The sequence below is a fragment of the Schistocerca cancellata genome, chromosome 2, assembly GCF_023864275.1.
Source record: "Schistocerca cancellata isolate TAMUIC-IGC-003103 chromosome 2, iqSchCanc2.1, whole genome shotgun sequence".
In the NCBI taxonomy this organism is placed as follows: domain Eukaryota; kingdom Metazoa; phylum Arthropoda; class Insecta; order Orthoptera; family Acrididae; genus Schistocerca; species Schistocerca cancellata.
This window is the reverse complement of record NC_064627.1, coordinates 403247203-403265870: the sequence shown is the minus strand read 5'-3', so window position 1 is coordinate 403265870 and position 18668 is coordinate 403247203. Positions and strand designations below refer to the sequence as shown.

The window sequence follows — 18668 nt, the reverse complement described above, 5'->3', positions numbered from 1 at the left end:
GTCCGTTAGTATATGTCGGACCCGCGTGTCGCCACTATCAGTGATTGCAGACCAAGCGCCGCCACACGGCAGGTCTAGAGAGACTTCCTAGCACTCGCCCCAATTGTACAACCAATTTTGCTAGCGATGGTTCACTGACAAAATACGCTCTCATTTGCCGAGACGATAGTTAGCATAGCCTTCAGCTACGTCATTTGCTACGACCTAGCTAGCCGCCATTACCAGTTACTATTGAGGTTATGAATAATGTACCGTCAAGAGCGATGTTCACCATTTATGGATTAAAGTATTCCAGCAGCTACGTACGTTTTTTGCTAAAGTCTAATTTTCTTGACCTGTTCCAGACCTCACGCTAGCCTGCGTGATCTAAAACGCGTGCCTTTCGGCTTCTTCTCCAAACCGGTGTTGGCTCTCCTGCCAACCCACAACACAATTGAGCAAAATATTCAGGAAAGTAAATAGACCAAAGTGTATCGCTCGATTCCAACACGCAAGGAGACGACAATCTAATGCTAAGGTAAGTAGATATAGTAAAACACGATCGGCGGGGGGGGGGGGGGGGGGGGAGTCAACAAACAGATGCCTAACACGGAAGACTGTATTGATTTGTGAAGTGCAGAAGAATGCTTTAATCGGAAGATGCAAGATGATGTTACTACAACAAAGACACATAAATGAAGTTCACCGAATGTCCAATGGACGTTGAACAAACGAATATCGCTCGACATCAAAACAGTCTAAGTAGTTCGTATGCTTCGTATGCTGCAGTATGCCAAAATAGTTGTATATTCACGTATCCAGTCCTGGTAGGTTACATCCAAATCATCCAGTTTCCATCGTCCTTTCCTTTCCACAGCTGCTTATGTGAACGTAGCTAACGGGATCTTCTGGGCTGCGGGCCAAACACAGAAGGCCCTGAGGCGGTGGTCGGCTGGGCACTCCTTTTCTGTCAGAGCGTAGCGCCGTCCGGGAGTCGCAAAAAGGAAGCGGGAGAAAGTGGAAGCGGGGGGCCCGGTCACGGCTGGAAGTGGCCGCCACCGCCTTATGTAAGGCTCCGTCACACAGCACCGCTCCTGCTTTCCTCCGCCTTGCGTCACTGGACGTAACTGCTTGCACAACGCGCGCAAGCCACCCGGGGATCACCGTCCGCGACAGGCGCCCCCCGAGACCCGCGTCGCCCGTTGGATGCGCCCTCACCGGGTAGGCTACAGCCGCTAGGATTACATCGACTGCCTCAGTTTTTCTATAGAAGCCCACAGCAAAATCATACGGCGAGCAAGATGACATACAGTATGGTGCATCATTCCATCCACCTTGTCATCGTGACAGCCCATTCGCGATTACATTAGTGATAATGCTTCCGAGTAAGCAGAATGTCGGAGAACTCAGGGAAGTCAATAGAGATAAATCTTTTAACTTTCTCTCTAGCCAGTGAGGACGTGGGTGGGCAAGCAGCAATACATTGTCTCCTCAGCAGAGAGCAGTAATAAAACAGATAAACGTATTTTATGTTTTTAAATTTGTTGTAAATTACGAAGGTGTTTTTAAAATTATTATATTGAATATTGTAAGTAAAATATTTTTATATACTTGATAAAATACAGTCAGCTGATGCCAGTATTTATAAAAACTGGCAAAGTTCGCTTTATTGAACAGTACAGTGTTGAAGTAAGTTTTGGAAAAGATTTAGGATAAGAGTCAGGGAGGGAGACCCCGGACTAAGAATTTAGAAAGGGAGGAGGCGGGGGTTGGAGGGAAGGTGCGGGGTCCCTGACATGGAGACAAACATGAGTATTGTTTAAACCTGTAATAATGACTACATTTCCGCGTGGACTTCACGGTCAGGCAAGGGGAAGCAGTTAAAATTTCGTTTCAGAGTATGTAGATATGAGGTGAGAGGACGTGTTGGTACAAAATCAGTAGAGTACAAAGGTTAACAATTACTGATGACACTATAGTGTGTTTGGCTTGCTGTCCACTTTGTGGGAATGTAGAAAATCGGAAGGTTTTCAGTGGCAGGGAGAATAGAGGGAAAATTAAAAAAACAATCATACAGGAGCTTAATGGGTGCCAGCAGGGGCATACGAAAGGCAAGGCACAGAGCATGGCTTTCGAGCATGTTGAGGGATTCGTAAAATTTTGGTGGAGTCAGGACGGAAGCTATACTCAGTTGGAGGGACGATTATGTGTCATTCGTCTGTAAGGAATTCGTATCAGTAATCTGCAATCTTAATTATTAAACTTATAGTTCGGTACTATTTGTACCTATTAGCACCTACAGTTTTGGAATTGGCATTTTTTACATTCCTCTACTAACCCTGTCCTCATCCCCCAGTCGACCTTGCCGTTGGCGTGGCTTGGTGCCTTAGCAATATAGATAGCGAAAGCTTAGGTGCAATACAACGCAGGTGTACCCTTTGAGAGCAGTCAAACGTGTGGTTCCTGAAAAAGGGCAGCAGCCTTTTTAGCAATTGACTGATCTGGCTTTGATAACATCAGCCAACATGGCCTTGCTGTGCTGGTACTGCAAACGGCTGAAAGCAAGGGAAAACTACAACAGTAATTGCTGCCGAGTGAAGCCATGTCTCCGCAATATTCTTTCTTTCAGGAGTACTAGTTCTGCAAGGTTCGCAGGAGAGCTTCTGTAAAGCTTGGAAGGTAGGAGACTAGGTACTGGCGGAATTAAAGCTGTGAGGACGAGGCGTGAGTCGTGCTTGGGTAGCTCAGTTGGTAGAGCACTTGCCCGCGAAAGGCAAAGGTCCCGAGTTCGAGTCTCGGTCCCGCACACAGTTTTAATCTGCCAGGAAGTTTCATATCAGCGCACACTCCACTGCAGAGTAAAAATCTCATTCTGGATACAACAGTAATTTTTCCGGAGGGTATCCAGCTATACAATATGGTCATATGGTAATGGCATCCTCTCCGGTAAAGTTTTCCGTAGGTGACATAGTCCCCCAACCGGATCTCCTTGCGGGGACTACTTATGAGAATGTCGTCATCAGGCAAAACGAAGCGTGAAATGTTAGATCCCTTAATGGGTCAGGTAGGTTAGAAAATTTAAAAAGGGAAACCAATCGTTTGAAATTAGATATAGTGGGGATAACCGAAGTTCGGTGGCAAGAGGAACAGGACTTCTGGTCAGGTCACTACAGGGTTATAAATATAAAATCAGTTAGGGTAATGCTGGAGCATGTTTAATAACGAACAAGAAATAAGAATGCGCATAAGTTATCGTAGCCAACATAGATGCCAAGCTGACACTCATTACAGCAGTACAAGTTTATATTCCAAATAGCTGCGCAGATGATGAACAGATTTAACAAATGTATGATGAGATAATAGGAATCAATCAGACAGTTTAGGGAAACGAAAATTAATTGTGATGGGTAACTGGAATTCGATATTAGGTAAAAGAAGAAAAAGAAAAATATGAGTGAAAATGAACCAGAAGAAAGGAATGAAGGAGGAAGCTGCCTGGTAAACTTTTGCACAGAGCATAATTTAATCATCGTCAACACTTGATTTAAGATCCACGAAAGAAGGTTATATACGTGGAAGAGACCTGTGGACTGCAGAACGTTTCAGATTGATTATACAGCAGCAAGACAGAAATTTTGAAACCACATTTTAAACTCTAAGAGATTTCCAGGGGCTGTTGTGGTCTCCGATCACAATTTATTGGTTATGAGCTGCAGATTAAAACTGAAGAAATCTCAGAGAAGTAGGAAATTAAGGAGATGAGACATGGATAAGTTCAAAGAACCACAGGCTGTAGAAAGTTTCACAGGAAGCATTAGGTAACTAGAACAGTGGAATGAATTATAGCAGAAGATGAAAAGGTACTTTCGAGAGATGAAATAATGACTGCTTCAGAGGAGTACATAGGTAAAAAGACAAGGCCTAGTAGGAATCCTTGAACATCAAAGGAGATACTGAACTTAAATGACGAAAGGAATACAAACGCCTAAAAATGAGATGGACATGAAGTGCACAATGGCTAAACAGGAATGGCTAGAGGACAATTGTAAGGATATAGAAGCGAATTTCACTAGATACCGCCTACAGGAAAAGAGGTGTAGCTGTGTGAATACCAAGAGCTCAGATGGAAAGCCGGTACTAAACAAAAGAGAAAGCTGAAAGGTGGAAGGAGTATACAGAGGGTCTATACAAGGGAAATGAACTTGAAGGCAGGATATTAGAAAGGAAAGAGGACGTAGATGAAGCTGAGATGGGAGATATAATACTGCGAGAAGAATTTGACAGACTACTGAAAGACCGAAGTCGAAACAAGGGCCCTGGAGCAGACGACATTTCATCAGAACTACTGATAGCCTTTGAAGAGCCAGACGTGACAAAATTCCTCCACCTGGTGTGCAAGATGAGATAGTCGAAATACCCTCAGACTTCTAGATGAGTGTAGTAATTCTAATTCCAAAGAAAACAGGTGCTGAGGTGTGTGAATACTACGGAACGGATATGGAAGGGGGCGAGCACAGCCTCTGTGCATTTGCAGTGAGCTGCAACATTTTGGTCGAGCGGAAATCTATGTGACATTGGCTTAAGAGAGAACTGGCGCATTAAAGCTTATTAGGTGTGAAGTGCGGTGGAAGGATGCAATTTCCATGTTCGTCTGGTTAGTTGATTTAGTAGTTTCAGTCCATTGTGGGCTACTCTGTGGGATGGTTAGTAGAAATGGTCTCGTGTTAATGTGCGGTCGAGGGTTAGTGCGAGATATTTCAATGTTAGTTATCGGATGGTCGTTGGTGGAGAGGTAAAAATCACGGTAACAGTTCGTTCTATAATTATTGTGTGAGGGTTTATTTTGAGAAGCAGCTGGTTGCACCAGTTGCTATACTGGTAGGAATGGGGGCGTTGATGTTTCTGGAGGGTGGAGTATGGGGTTGGTGTCGTCGGCGTATTAGAAGTGAACGGGGCATGTAGGCAGTGTAGAGATTACACAAGAGTGGACAAAGGACAGACTCTTGAGATACACAGGCAAGAGGAGGGGAAATGTGGGAGTTAGAGTTGTTTATGGTTACATAGGATGGGTAGTTGGATATAAAGCATCCAATAAGGCGGGCATAGTTATTAGAAGTGGAAACGTGTGGAATTTGCAAAGGAAAAGGAGTACCATACACGTTCATATCTTTTCCGAAGGTCAAGGGACACACACAAAATCTACGGTTATTGTACTGTTGGGATAGGAGGTGACTAAGGTACAGGAGCAGATTATCGGCGGAGAAATTAGGACGGAAGTTACACTGGCTGAGAGGAAAGGGTAGGTTTTGTTTAAGGAATTAATTCATGTGTTGGGAGGGAATAAAAGAATCTCCTTTTTTGCAACTATTTAACTTTAGAACATCCCAGAGCACTGATGGGATGTCCCTTCTTTTTCCTCCTGATTATACTACCTATTTCTGACTTGTCAATCTTTTCGACTCTTTTTTCCGACTTTTTATTAATTGAAATACCACGTCAGAAAACTGTTATATGTGTCGAAAAAGGAATACTGCGAATGTGCCTGAGCATACCCACTACCGACTGGATGGAGGTTGCATCGGTGGCGTTATTCACATGTTACCCTTGAACAAAGGAATGCTGTACAAAACCAATTTATCTCATGTTAACGTAGGACAGCAGTAGTACTGCTTAAGTTCTTTAGCAATGTTTGCCTAGACATGTTGCCTCTTTTTCGTAATTTGCATTGTCACAAGTATGTTCACAAATACCTTTTATGCTGCAAGCGTTGTTCGAACCCATTAGTTATGTCTCGAATTTGGTAACATTTTACCCATGCCACCCGTGCCTTCTGTGATGTGTGCTGACCGAATGATCGTATTTTGTGAGGCATGCGTAAATGAAGTGCAGTGCTGTGCAGACGATTTCTCAGAGCTGGAAATAGAACACGATACCTGAAGCTGAACTTCCTGTATGGTTTTAACTTCTCACTTAGGAAGTATTAAACAATGCGTAAGTAGGAATAAACAGTGTTGCTAATGACTGAACTCTCTAAGACAGTCTTCTTCATGTAATATCTGAGGATCACTCTGTCTAGGTCCAATTGCATACTTCTAATTCTGCTAAGCAGACCTTTAAGCACACCTACATCAATAGCCAAGGTCACTAGCGTGCGTTTACTTCCTCGTGAGCATTTGAGTGGTAAGGTGATCAGTGGTGGCGTCGTGAAAATTTTAACAGTCAGACTTTGATCAAATGTCTTGTGTTAAGTTCTCAATGCCTCCTCTTTTTCTTACTGGGGCAGGGCACGTGACTGTTGAGCCGTTCATCGACTGGGAGCGCTAAGATAGGCAGTGCTCTTGGTGCTATTCGACGCTAGTTGGCTTTGTGCCGACATCGGCGTTTAACCTCTCCCTTTTCTCATCAATCATTATCTTTATCATCAATAACAACACAAACATAATATTTCACTTCGGATACCTACTGTGGCTGTGCTAAGAAATCATTTACCATAAATGTAAATTTAATTCAAAATAAATTTCTACTGTACAGACCTTACGTGTCCATAACTTCATTACTGATCGGAATTCAAATTCTTCTGTCCTCCGATTTATCTCTACAGCTGTTTCGCTAAGTTACTTCTCCCGAGTGTGACGTACAGCAGATTTCCTGTCCTAAATACGTCCAACATTGGTTTATTTTCTGTCTTTAACAACAATGACGTCGAGACCGTCCCATCTTTTCTACGTTTCTAGATATTGTAAGCATCGTACACTACCACGTGTTCTCCGAGAGTATCTTTTCCTTACTGCATTCTCTAGCACTACTGCAAATCCAATATACATTGAAGCGCCAAAGAAACTGGTATAAGCATGCATATTCAAATAGAGAGATATGTAAACAGGCAGAATATGGCACTGTGGTCGGCAACGCCTATGTAAGACAACAAGAGTCTGTTACTGTTGTTAGATCGGTTATTGTTGCTACAATGGCAGGTTATCACGATTTAAGTGAGTTTATACCTGGTGTTATACTCGGCGCACGAGCGATGGGGCACAACACCTCCGAGGTAGCGACGAAATGGACATATTCCCGTAGGACCATTTCACTCGTGCACTGTGAATATGAGGAGTCCGGTGAAAGATCAAATCTCCGACATCGCTGCGGCCGGAAAAAGATCCTGCAAGAACAGGACCAACGACGAGTGAAGATAATCGTTCAACGTTTCAACGTGACAGAAGTTCAAACCTTAATCAATTTATGTAGATTTCAGTGCTGGGCCATCAACAAATGTCAGCTTGCGAACCACTCAACGAAACATCACCGATATCGACTATCGGAGCCGAAGGCCCACTCGTGTGCCCTTGATGACTGCGTGACACAAAGATGTAGGCTTCGTCTGGGCCCGTCAGCACCGACATTGAACTATTGATGACTGGAAGCATGTTGCCTGGTCGGAAGAGTCTCGTTTCAAATTGTATCGATCGGATATAAGTGTACGGGTATGGAGACAACCTCATGAATCCAAGGGCCCTGCATGTCAGCATGGGACTGTTCACGCTGGTAGAGGTCCTGTAACGGTATGGGGCCTGTGCCGTTAGAGTGACTTGGGACCTCTGATACGTCTAGTTACGACTCTGTAGGTGACACATACGTAAGCATGCTGTCTGATGACCCACACCTATTGATGTCCGTTGTGCATTTCGACGGACTTGGTCAATTCCAGCAGCAGAATGCGACACCGCACACTTCAAGGATTGCTACAAAGTGGCTCCAGGAACATTTTACTGAGTTTAAACACTTCCGCTGGCCACCAGACTCCCCAGAGACGAACATTATTGAGCATATCTGGGATACCTTGCAATGTGCTCGTCAGAAGAGATCTCCACCCCCCCCCCCCTCATACTCTTCCGGTTCTATAGATAACCCTGCAGGATTGATGGTGTTATTTCCCTCCAGCACTTAGTCGGGTCCATGCCACGTCGTCTTGCGGCATTTCTGCGCGTTCACGGGGGCCCTACACGATATTAGGTAGGTGTACCAGTTTCTTTGGCTCTTCAGTGCATCTTCTAGTGTAGACCTATGTGTAGTTGTTCTTAGAATAACAGTCGCCATTTTTCATCTATATTTATTTCTATAGTTATTTGTAAAAATATGTGAAACGGTTCCAAGAGTTAGTCAATATACTAGTGGAAGAGACTAGTAAGAGGGAAAATGGCAGGAGTCGATTCGGACTGAAATATGATTGTTGTTAATTTATAGGAGGTATACGGACATGAAGCCAACGGCCTTGCCGCAGTGGTAACACCGGTTCCCGTCAGATAACCGAAGTTAAGCGCTGTCGGGCTGGGCTAGCACTTGGATGGGTGACCATCCGGTCTTCCGAGCGCTGTTAGCAGGCGGGGTGGACTCAGCCCTTGTGAGGCAAACTGAGGTGCTACTTGACTGAGAAGTAGCGGCTCCGGTCTCGGAAACTGACATACGGCCGGGAGAGCGGTGTGCTGACCACATGCCCCTCCATTTCCGCATCCAGTGACGCCTATGGGCTGAGGATGACACGGCGGCCGGTCGGTACCGTTGGGCTTTCATGGCCTGTTCGGGAGGACGGACATGAAGAAACTGGCATTGAATTGAAAAGGGTGGAGAGTAAAGCGTGGAAATTAGGGGAGAAGAAGGTGAGTGCTGAAGAAGAATTGCTGTGTCTTCCATTTTTTCCCGCCAAGCAAACATGACGCGGAGTTACATGGGGAGCTAGTCATAAAATATGGTACAATAGCTTCGCTTGTCTTACAAGACTAGATCATATTTATGCAAAAGATTCCCCGACTGAAATTTTTACCCGAGTAGCTAGCGTCTGTACAGATGAAGAGGTCAAAGAACCCATTCGAATTTCATGCCGAAAGTATTTTTAAACTCACTTATATCCCAAGACAATAGCTATGTGTCGAGTGTCCTTGTGTTGCAGTCACAGTACTTTTTAGTCCTTGCTAATCACTGTCAATGTTGAGGATGATGTTAATAACCGGAGAAGGTCGCCACAATGTTATTGCCTGAGAGCGTAACGAGTAAATTTCCGAGGACGCGTGACGCTGGCTGGCACCTGCGAAACTCAAGGACGCGCCAAGCCACGCATGGCGCGCGCCGTTGTGGGTAGGCTGGGGAGCTCCCTGCCAAGGATCCTGCTAGCAGTTTGCGTTTCTCCAAATTTTTATGACAAAAAATTACTTTAAAGATGGGCACACCCGTAAAACTAATATTGGCCCTAGGTCCTCCCTAGGACACAGCTCTGCTGTATAAAGGCAAATAATGTCTCAGCCACCAAATTTCTTGTGTGTTTGAGTCATGGGAAGCTTTATGGAAAGCCAGATCGCTTCAGATTTCAGTGCGAGCTGTGTGCGCTTGTCATAAGGATTAATGCCGCTTCTTAAATATAAATCTGATCACTTCCTCTGTTATCAGTCTCTGCTGTCATATAATATGATAATAACTGGGTTGCAATAATCCTGTACAAAAGTCCTTTGAGTGCGCAAAGGAAAATTGTAACGGTACATGGTAACATATCGCCAACCTTTTCGAAGCCTGTAAAGAAAATACTGCTAATCTACCAGTTTATATTTATCTATTTATTTAAGGAGCAGTGGCACAGTTGATTTCCAATATGAAATCTGCTTTACACATATGCTGGCAATACTAACAGAAGACCAAATTCAGTCGAGAGTTTCTTGATATTCATCGCAGAGTATTGTAAAGATGGTATTTTCCTGAACAGACTGTGGTCACTCATCCTAGCAACCTTGGTGAGACAGGAGAAAATGCGGCGTCTTATATTCATACACAGCAGGTAGAGGTCGTAATTATCTTTGAAGCTGCTATTTAGTTCCATTATAGTGCAACCAATCATTAAAATACGACCATGATCGCGATATATCTATCCAGCAAGAGAGGTTAGCTGTCTTTCGCGATAGCTGTTACACTGGCGGTCCTTTCCTTTAGCTTAGTTCATTGTGTATCTGTCGTCGAGCGTCGTATTGCCACAACGCTGATTCCTCATTACTTCACAACTGCTAAAGATCAGTCGTAAGTCGGAGCATAGTCTTTCTACTAAGATATCCAAAGAACGTGCTGATTTATAGTTTAGATCAGTGCCCCGAAAAACACCTTTCAGTGAGTGCCGGGGGTTACATGGTGTTCCAGAATAATTATCCCTTTCGTATTCCAGTCGCGGATAGCACTCGGCAAGAACAATAATTGTCTGTAATCCTCCCCCTCTACCTACCTTTACTGAATTTGTCGCCGTGGTTATCACAAGGCCTGTTAGTTAAAGGATTGTGTTGATGCATTAGTATTTAAAAATGGGCTCTCGCAACTTTCAGAATTTTAAGTCTCTCCGCAATCCATAGAAAGTTCTTGCAGTATATCATAGGCACCTCTCATCACAGACCCACCCGGAGGATAAAGCACTGAACGTAGTCAGAGCAGTATAGTAAGACACAGTGTTTGGCTTTATCTCACACATGACAACAAAGTAGTAAGAGTGGTCAACACAAACAAAAACTGGTGGAATGTGGCCATCCCTTTCCGATACTATACTGTGCCGTCCATTTATTGGCCATGATGCCAGCCCAGATACCGAGCGAAGTGGCGCAGTGGTTAGCACACTGGACTCGTATTCTGAAGGACGGCAGTTCAAATCCGCATCCAGCCATCCAGATTTTGATCTTCCCACATTTCTCTATATCGCTCCAGGCAAACACCGTCGGGTGGCTTGTGGAGTATGGATGTAGATGTAGATGTAGATTGCTCTGAAAGAGCACGGCCGCTTTCCTTCCCCATTCTTGAAACATACAGAGCTTGCGGTCCGACCCTGATCTTGACGGTACGTTAAACCCTAACCTTTCTTCCTTTCTTCGTCCTTGTTCATTCCTATTATCACCAACAAATGCAAACAACCACAAAGTTTGTTGGTAGTAAGTGGATAGTATCTTTGCCAAACATACGGTTCAGCACGAGAATTAGTCGTCAAGGAATTCTGGCAGAAACGTATGCTCCTGAATATATAATTCTAAGGCATCTGATGCTGGGATAGAGAACATGAACAATTCCTCTTCGTAGGTTATGACGCTTTTGTACAACTTCCAATACAGTCACAGGCATAGCGCTTTCTTGGACAAAAGCTGCTTTCTCCAGCCACGAGGTCATACACTCCTGGAAATGGAAAAAAGAACACATTGACACCGGTGTGTCAGACCCACCATACTTGCTCCGGACACTGCGAGAGGGCTGTACAAGCAATGATCACACGCACGGCACAGCGGACACACCAGGAACCGCGGTGTTGGCCGTCGAATGGCGCTAGCTGCGCAGCATTAGTGCACCGCCGCCGTCAGTGTCAGCCAGTTTGCCGTGGCATACGGAGGTCCATCGCAGTCTTTAACACTGGTAGCATGCCGCGACAGCGTGGACGTGAACCGTATGTGCAGTTGACGGACTTTGAGCGAGGGCGTATAGTGGGCATGCGGGAGGCCGGGTGGACGTACCGCCGAATTGCTCAACACGTGGGGCGTGAGGTCTCCACAGTACATCGATGTTGTCGCCAGTGGTCGGCGGAAGGTGCACATGCCCGTCGACCTGGGACCGGACCGCAGCGACGCACGGATGCACGCCAAGACCGTAGGATCCTACGCAGTGCCGTAGGGGACCGCACCGCCACTTCCCAGCAAATTAGGGACACTGTTGCTCCTGGGGTATCGGCGAGGACTATTCGCAACCGTCTCCATGAAGCTGGTCTACGGTCCCGCACACCGTTATGCCGTCTTCCGCTCACGCCCCAACATCGTGCAGCCCGCCTCCAGTGGTGTCGCGACAGGCGTGAATGGAGGGACGAATGGAGACGTGTCGTCTTCAGCGATGAGAGTCGCTTCTGCCTTGGTGCCAATGATGGTCGTATGCGTGTTTGGTGCCGTGCAGGTGAGCGCCACAATCAGGACTGCATACGACCGAGGCACACAGGGCCAACACCCGGCATCATGGTGTGGGGAGCGATCTCCTACACTGGCCGTACACCACTGGTGATCGTCGAGGGGACACTGAATAGTGCACGGTACATCCAAACCGTCATCGAACCCATCGTTCTACCATTCCTAGACCGGCAAGGGAACTTGCTGTTCCAACAGGACAATGCACGACCGCATGTATCCCGTGCCACCCAACGTGCTCTAGAAGGTGTAAGTCAACTACCCTGGCCAGCAAGATCTCCGGATCTGTCCCCCATTGAGCATGTTTGGGACTGGATGAAGCGTCGTCTCACGCGGTCTGCACGTCCAGCACGAACGCTGGTCCAACTGAGGCGCCAGGTGGAAATGGCATGGCAAGCCGTTCCACAGGACTACATGCAGCATCTCTACGTTCGTCTCCATGGGAGAATAGCAGCCTGCATTGCTGCGCAAGGTGGATACACACTGTACTAGTGCCGACATTGTGCATGCTCTGTTGCCTGTGTCTATGTGCCTGTGGTTCTGTCAGTGTGATCATGTGATGTATCTGACCCCAGGAATGTGTCAATAAAGTTTCCCCTTCCTGGGACAATGAATTCACGGTGTTCTTATTTCAATTTCCAGGAGTGTACTTAATGTCCAGTCCTATTTTCCACTGACATCGAATTCCAGAACGACGAAAATATTTCGATTAACAACGACCATCAAAATGGCATCCCATGATCACAAACACTGGTACGACGTCTTGTACCCCTCCCCTAACAGAATTATTCACTGCAAGCAGAAATACAGCAACAACAACAACAGCAACAACAATTAATGCTTTACTTGGCAGTATACATTGAAAGAAACTGCATTCCGCAAAGAGTTGTAAGTAAAACGGAAAAGACACAAAATGTACAAGAATCAAGAGGGAACATCAGGAATGGAAGACTAAAAACGAAGTGGTCGGATTGAAAAGGGTGTAAGACAGGGATGTAGTCTTTCGCTTCCACTGTTAAATCCGTACATCGAAGAAACAATGACGAAAATAAGGTTCAAAAGTGAGATTAAAATTCAGTGCGAAAGGGTACCAATGATCAGATTCTCTGATGACGACGCTATCCTCAGTGAAAGTCAAGAAGAATTAGTGAATTGTTGGATGGAATGAACAGTAATAAGTACAAAATATGGATTTATAGTAAAGCGAAGGAAGACGAGAGTACTGAGGAGCAGCTGAAATGAAATTTGTGATAAACTTAAGATCAAAATTGAAAACTATGAAATAGACGAAGATATTATGCTATATTGGAATCAAAATTACGCTTGACAGACGAAGCACAGAGATATAAAAAGCAGACTAGCACAAGCAAAGAGGGCATTCCTGGCTAAGAGAAATCTGCTAGTACCAAACATCGGCCTTAATCTGAGGAAGAAGTTTCTGAGAATGTAAGTTGGAGCATGGAATTGTACGGTAGTGAATCATGGACATTGGGAAAACCGGGATAGAAGAGAATAGAAATGTCTGAGATGAGGTGGTTATAAAGGGATGTTGAAAATTACGTTGGCTAATAAGATAAGGAATGAGAAAGAATGGGCGAGGAAACGAACATATCAGATCACTGACAAAGAGGGTGAGCATGACAGGACATGTTTTAAGACATCAGGGAACAGTTTCCACGATACTAGAGGGAGAGGTGGAGAGTAGAGGAAACAGAGAATGGAATACAACCAAAAAATAATTAAAGACTTAGGGTACAAGTGCTACTTCTGAGATGAGGTAGAGATTTGGAAATTTGTCGTAAGGTCTTACGGGACCAAACTGCTGATGTCATCGGTCCCTAAGCTTACGCACTACTTAAACCAACTTACACTAAAGACAACATACACATCCATGCCCGAGGGAGGACTCGAACCTCCGACGGGGAGAGCCGCGCGGACCGTGCAAGGCGCCCTAGACCACGCGGCTACCCCGCGCGGCGAGATGAACAGCTTGGGACACGGGAGGAATAGGTTACGGGACACATTGAACCAACCACAAGACTGATGACCCCGGAAAAAAATGAGCAGAAGCTATAAGCGGTCGTCTCTCTTTTATGGCTGAATTCTTGGTATGAAAATTTGTTGCACTATCAATGATCGAATTACCTACCTCTGGATCGAGCAGCATCTTTAAAATAAGAATGTATTTCTGAAACGCGTTGTCCTTCACACTAAACATGTAACAGGTGTTGTAAAACTTTTTCTTCCATACATCTAACATAATTATTATGAATAATATTTAAGTAACAGCAGAGACCAGCTTGACTGGAAGTGAGTAGAGCGCCAACCAAAAAAAATAATTGCATGAAGTCAAATATTAGGCATACAGCGCTAATTTACTGGTATTTCTCTCTCCTTTCCGTTACTGTTCCACGGCTAGCAATCGTGTATGTCTATTAGTTTCTTAATTAGCTTATTTCATGACTGTGGTGTCACCGCCAGACACCACACTTGCTAGGTGGTAGCTTTTAAATCGGCCGCGGTCCGCTAGTATACGACGGACCCACGTGTCGCCACTGTCAGTAATTGCAGACCGAGCGCCACCACACGGCAGGTCTAGAGAGATGTACTAGCACTCGCCCCAATTGTACAGCCGACTTTGCAAGAAACGGTTCACTGACAACTACGCTCTCATTTGCCGAGACGATAGTTAGCATAGCCTTCAGCTACATTTGCTACGACCTAGCAAGGCGCCGTATTCAATTGATATTGATATTCTATTAATGTATCATCAAGAGCGATGTTCTACAAATGTGGATTAAAGTTAAGTATTCCAGAAGCTACGTGCTTTTTTTATAGCATTCATTACGTATCCTGTTTCAGACCTCACGCCAGCCTGCGTGAGTTTAAGCGCGTGCCTTTCGGCTTCCTCTCATTGTGTCTAGGCTGTCTTGTCTAGACACAACAATGACGTTCACGAAGTATGATACACACAATAAGATACTATTACAATTTTGTAGCAAATGTTAGTTACCGTAAAGATCCATGATGTGTTCTTCCTCTTCTTCCAACACATGTGAACAAATATTGATTCGCTTTTTAAAAGCGAAAGCTCTTGGCACCAGCCAAGAGCTAAGACTGCACTTTGTCAAAGAACACAGGTGTCTGTCACCCGGTTTTGAGTTCATTGGTAGGATATTGGGTTGGTTGGTTGGTTGTTTGGGGAAGGAGACCAGACAGCGTGGTTATCGGTCTCATCGAATTAGGGAAGGATGGGGAAGGAAGTCGGCCGTGCCCTTTCAGAGGAACCATCCCGGCATTTGCCTGGAGTGATTTAGGGAAATCACGGAAAACCTAAATCAGGGTGGCCGGACGCGGGATTGAACCGTCGTCCTCCCGAATGCGAGTCCAGTGTCTAACCACTGCGCCACCCCGCTCGGTAGGATATTGGGAAAATGCACTCAATCTATATAAGAGACTGCTTACAAAACAGTCGTGAGTCCTACGTTCAAATTTTCTCAGTTGTGGAGGGATTATTGAACTTACAAACCGAGACCACAAATGGCCACAGGTTTTTCTGACTCACGGGAGGGCGTCACGGAAACGATAAACAAGTGAATCAGCGATGTTTGAAGATAGACGCCCATTATCCCACGAAGGCGTACATAAAATGTTTCTTGAAACAGTATTAGTAGACCCCTATGGATAGCTCAGAACTGTAAAAAGAACAGTTAAATATTCACACACAGGTGCATTTATGCAGTGTCTCATTCCAGCGCTCCGTATGCGATTGTACCGCGAAGACTCCGTAATATTGTGTATATGCATTCTGTTTATTCAAATAAGTTTCATTTTCAAAGTTTATTGAGTAGAATCTGCGGTATTTCGACATACAACTGAAGGTTAACTGAAATTTCACTTGGGCATCCCGTTAACGGGAATGAGGCATACTTTTCTGATTTCGTTCCGAAACTACATTACACCGGTCTTAGGAATCGGCTTATGTTTCGTGTCTTTGCCTTTCAGTTTATTGTTTCCACAATGCTTTTGATGTAATTTTTTATGGTTACAACCGGGTTGTTTCTGTCACATACTTTACAGCTTAACTGCAGCTAAGGTAGGTTGCTTCACGGTTTGTAACAGGCAGTCGAACATGAAAGCTTCTCCTTTTTCTTTCTCGTATTGCCTGGTTTCCTTTCAAACAGAGGAAATAATTTACTTCTGCTGCTTACACGATAGTAGACAAAGATTTTGCGAATTATTTCACAATATTGTCAAATAAAGCCGAAAAATTTGGGTATTGTATGTGAACTAAACTATGTAATGATTCTGATTAATAAAATATTTAAAACAACTGAAGTTCTACGAAAGGCATTACATTCACCATGTATGAAGTCATTAGACCTCACGATACACTGAGTCGCCTGGAGGCCATGAATAACCTTAATTTTCTTGGGTGGTCTTGTCATTGCAAGAAACTGTTGCGCAGCACTTTTCAAACAGATATCAGCGATATTTTAGCTCCCTCGCTGCTGTGTTTTGTTACTGAACTCATCACACTTATACGTAGCTATTCGGAGTCTTACAGTTTTCCTATAGGGCTGTGAATTATGTCCTCGTATGCTTCCTACCACATATGACTATTATTCCTGTTCTTCGATATCTTCATAGGTTTTTACTTATAAAAATAAGAAAATTGTTTATTGAGTATAATGTTTATCGAACTTGACGTTCTGATGTCCCCTAGTAATGAAGAGCCTGATCTTGGCTGGAAGTCGGAAACGATATGTGGATTATGACGTCGCCGGTATTTAAGCACCCATTTCGCAATTCCTGCCTGTATACAAAATTGTAACTGGCGCCACCTATCAGAAACTTTGCAGCATCTAAACGCACACGAAGCAGAACACAACACAGCAGTACTGTGCTGTCACTTCATTAAATGGTTCAAATGGCTCTGAGCACTATGGGACTTAACTTCTGAGGTCATCAGTCCCCTAGAACTTAGAACTACTTAAACCTAACTAACCTAAGGACACACACACATCCACGCCCGAGGCAGGATTCGAACCTGCGACCGGTCACTTCACCACTCGATATTGATTCAATTATGTTATTAGAAACCATAGACTACTCAGGACAAAAATAAAATGGCTGAAATATTTCAATGTATCTCTCTGTCTGCGGACCAGAATTAGTGAATAAGTTGATGTAAAAAACAAAGAAAGTTAATAAAAATAAACACCTCACAACACACACAACGTCGATTATGTCAGCTCACCGGCATTCATTCGTCGTAATTAACGTGTTTTACATTCTAGGAATTAAATGAACCATTGTATGATCAGGTACATGATGTTCTATCAATCGAGTAAGAATATATTCAGCAATGTTTAATACTGTTCCGTTGAAACTCAACTTTAATCTAACAGGCTAGCTCAGGCCTCCGCAGACGTAATCGATCAGTTTTAATCAATCAGTTTCAATAAAAATCCTTCAGCGTATGCGAGAGTGTTCAGTTCCTGCGAGTGCTGTTAGAAGAGACATCCATCAAGTACAGTGTGGTCAGAAACAGTCTGAACAGCTTATGAGGGCGTTGTAGGGTAGGTTGCACTGGAAAATAATTTTTGAGACAAAATCGTTACGTTGCGTCTTTTCCGAGTTAATTAACGTTGAAGTTCTCCAGTCAGACCTTTGCTCGCGCAAATTCAAGCGTCCCGCCAGATACCACGTCGCGAAACGTGTTTTTCGTTTGGTGTCCTAAAACCGAACAAGATAACGATATAAAAACTGAACATGGGACGGTAGTAAAGATAGAACCCGAGCCAAAGGCTGAGCAGTCTCGTGCACTATCATCTACGCTGTGAGAACAACTGACAGTGATTGTATCTGGCGGGCCGCTTGAATTTTGCTTGCGCAACGATCTGATTGGCTAACTTCAATGCGAATTACCCCGAAAATGGCGCTACGTAACGATTTTTCTTATTAACAATTATTTCTGAGTACAAACTATATTAAAACACTGGTACAAGCTTTTCAGACTGTTTCTGACCACGCAGTATATACGTACGTATGTATTATTCGAGCAGCGCTATTATAGTAATAAATATGACTGATACAACACAGCAAGGCCGCGCCGGAACCCCAGACTGAGTACTGCGTCTGCGTAAAATTTGAGTAAGCTACTATGCTGGCACTAACTTAAAGGAGGAAAGTAAAAGAGGCGGTTGAAACAGATGATCTGCCAACCAGCACGGAACGCGAATCTTCTAGCTGCCAGTAGCAGGCTGATTACAATGAGGAAGCGCAAGCGAGATTGTCCCGACATGTGCGCCTCCAAAGAAAGGTAACACGATGATCCTTCTTACGAAGAAGCAGCACCACGTTACGCATCACCAAACGTCTGAGGTAAAATTACACTGATAGATAATCCTACACATAGTCTTTTGAGATCAGGAACCAACGGTATGAAATGAATATTTCTGGCGGTACGACGTGTTTATTCTTGATAACAAACAACTGTATGCCACATCTGTGTTGGTGGTGTTATCTTGAAAACCAGTTCATTAACGTTTATGTCGTCTCAATGCAATACTGTTTAAAGTTCAGGGTTGGTCGTCTCACATAGAGCATTGCTTGTTACAGGGACTTGCAGACGTGTATTTACCATATTATGCAATAAGATATAATGTCCTGAATACTGAACTAATGTACAGAGAAAAATTTGGTAAGAAACATTACCTGCACTGGAAGAAA

At 44.3% G+C, this 18668-nt stretch overlaps 1 protein-coding gene and 1 pseudogene across 1 annotated transcript in view; one reads left to right on the top strand and one right to left on the bottom strand.

The window, feature by feature from the left end:
- Nucleotides 1–18668, bottom strand: part of LOC126161844 (circadian clock-controlled protein daywake-like) — a 124494-nt gene that overhangs the window by 62270 nt on the left and 43556 nt on the right. The window lies entirely within an intron of this gene.
- LOC126164300 (5S ribosomal RNA) lies at nt 8239–8356 on the top strand (annotated as a pseudogene).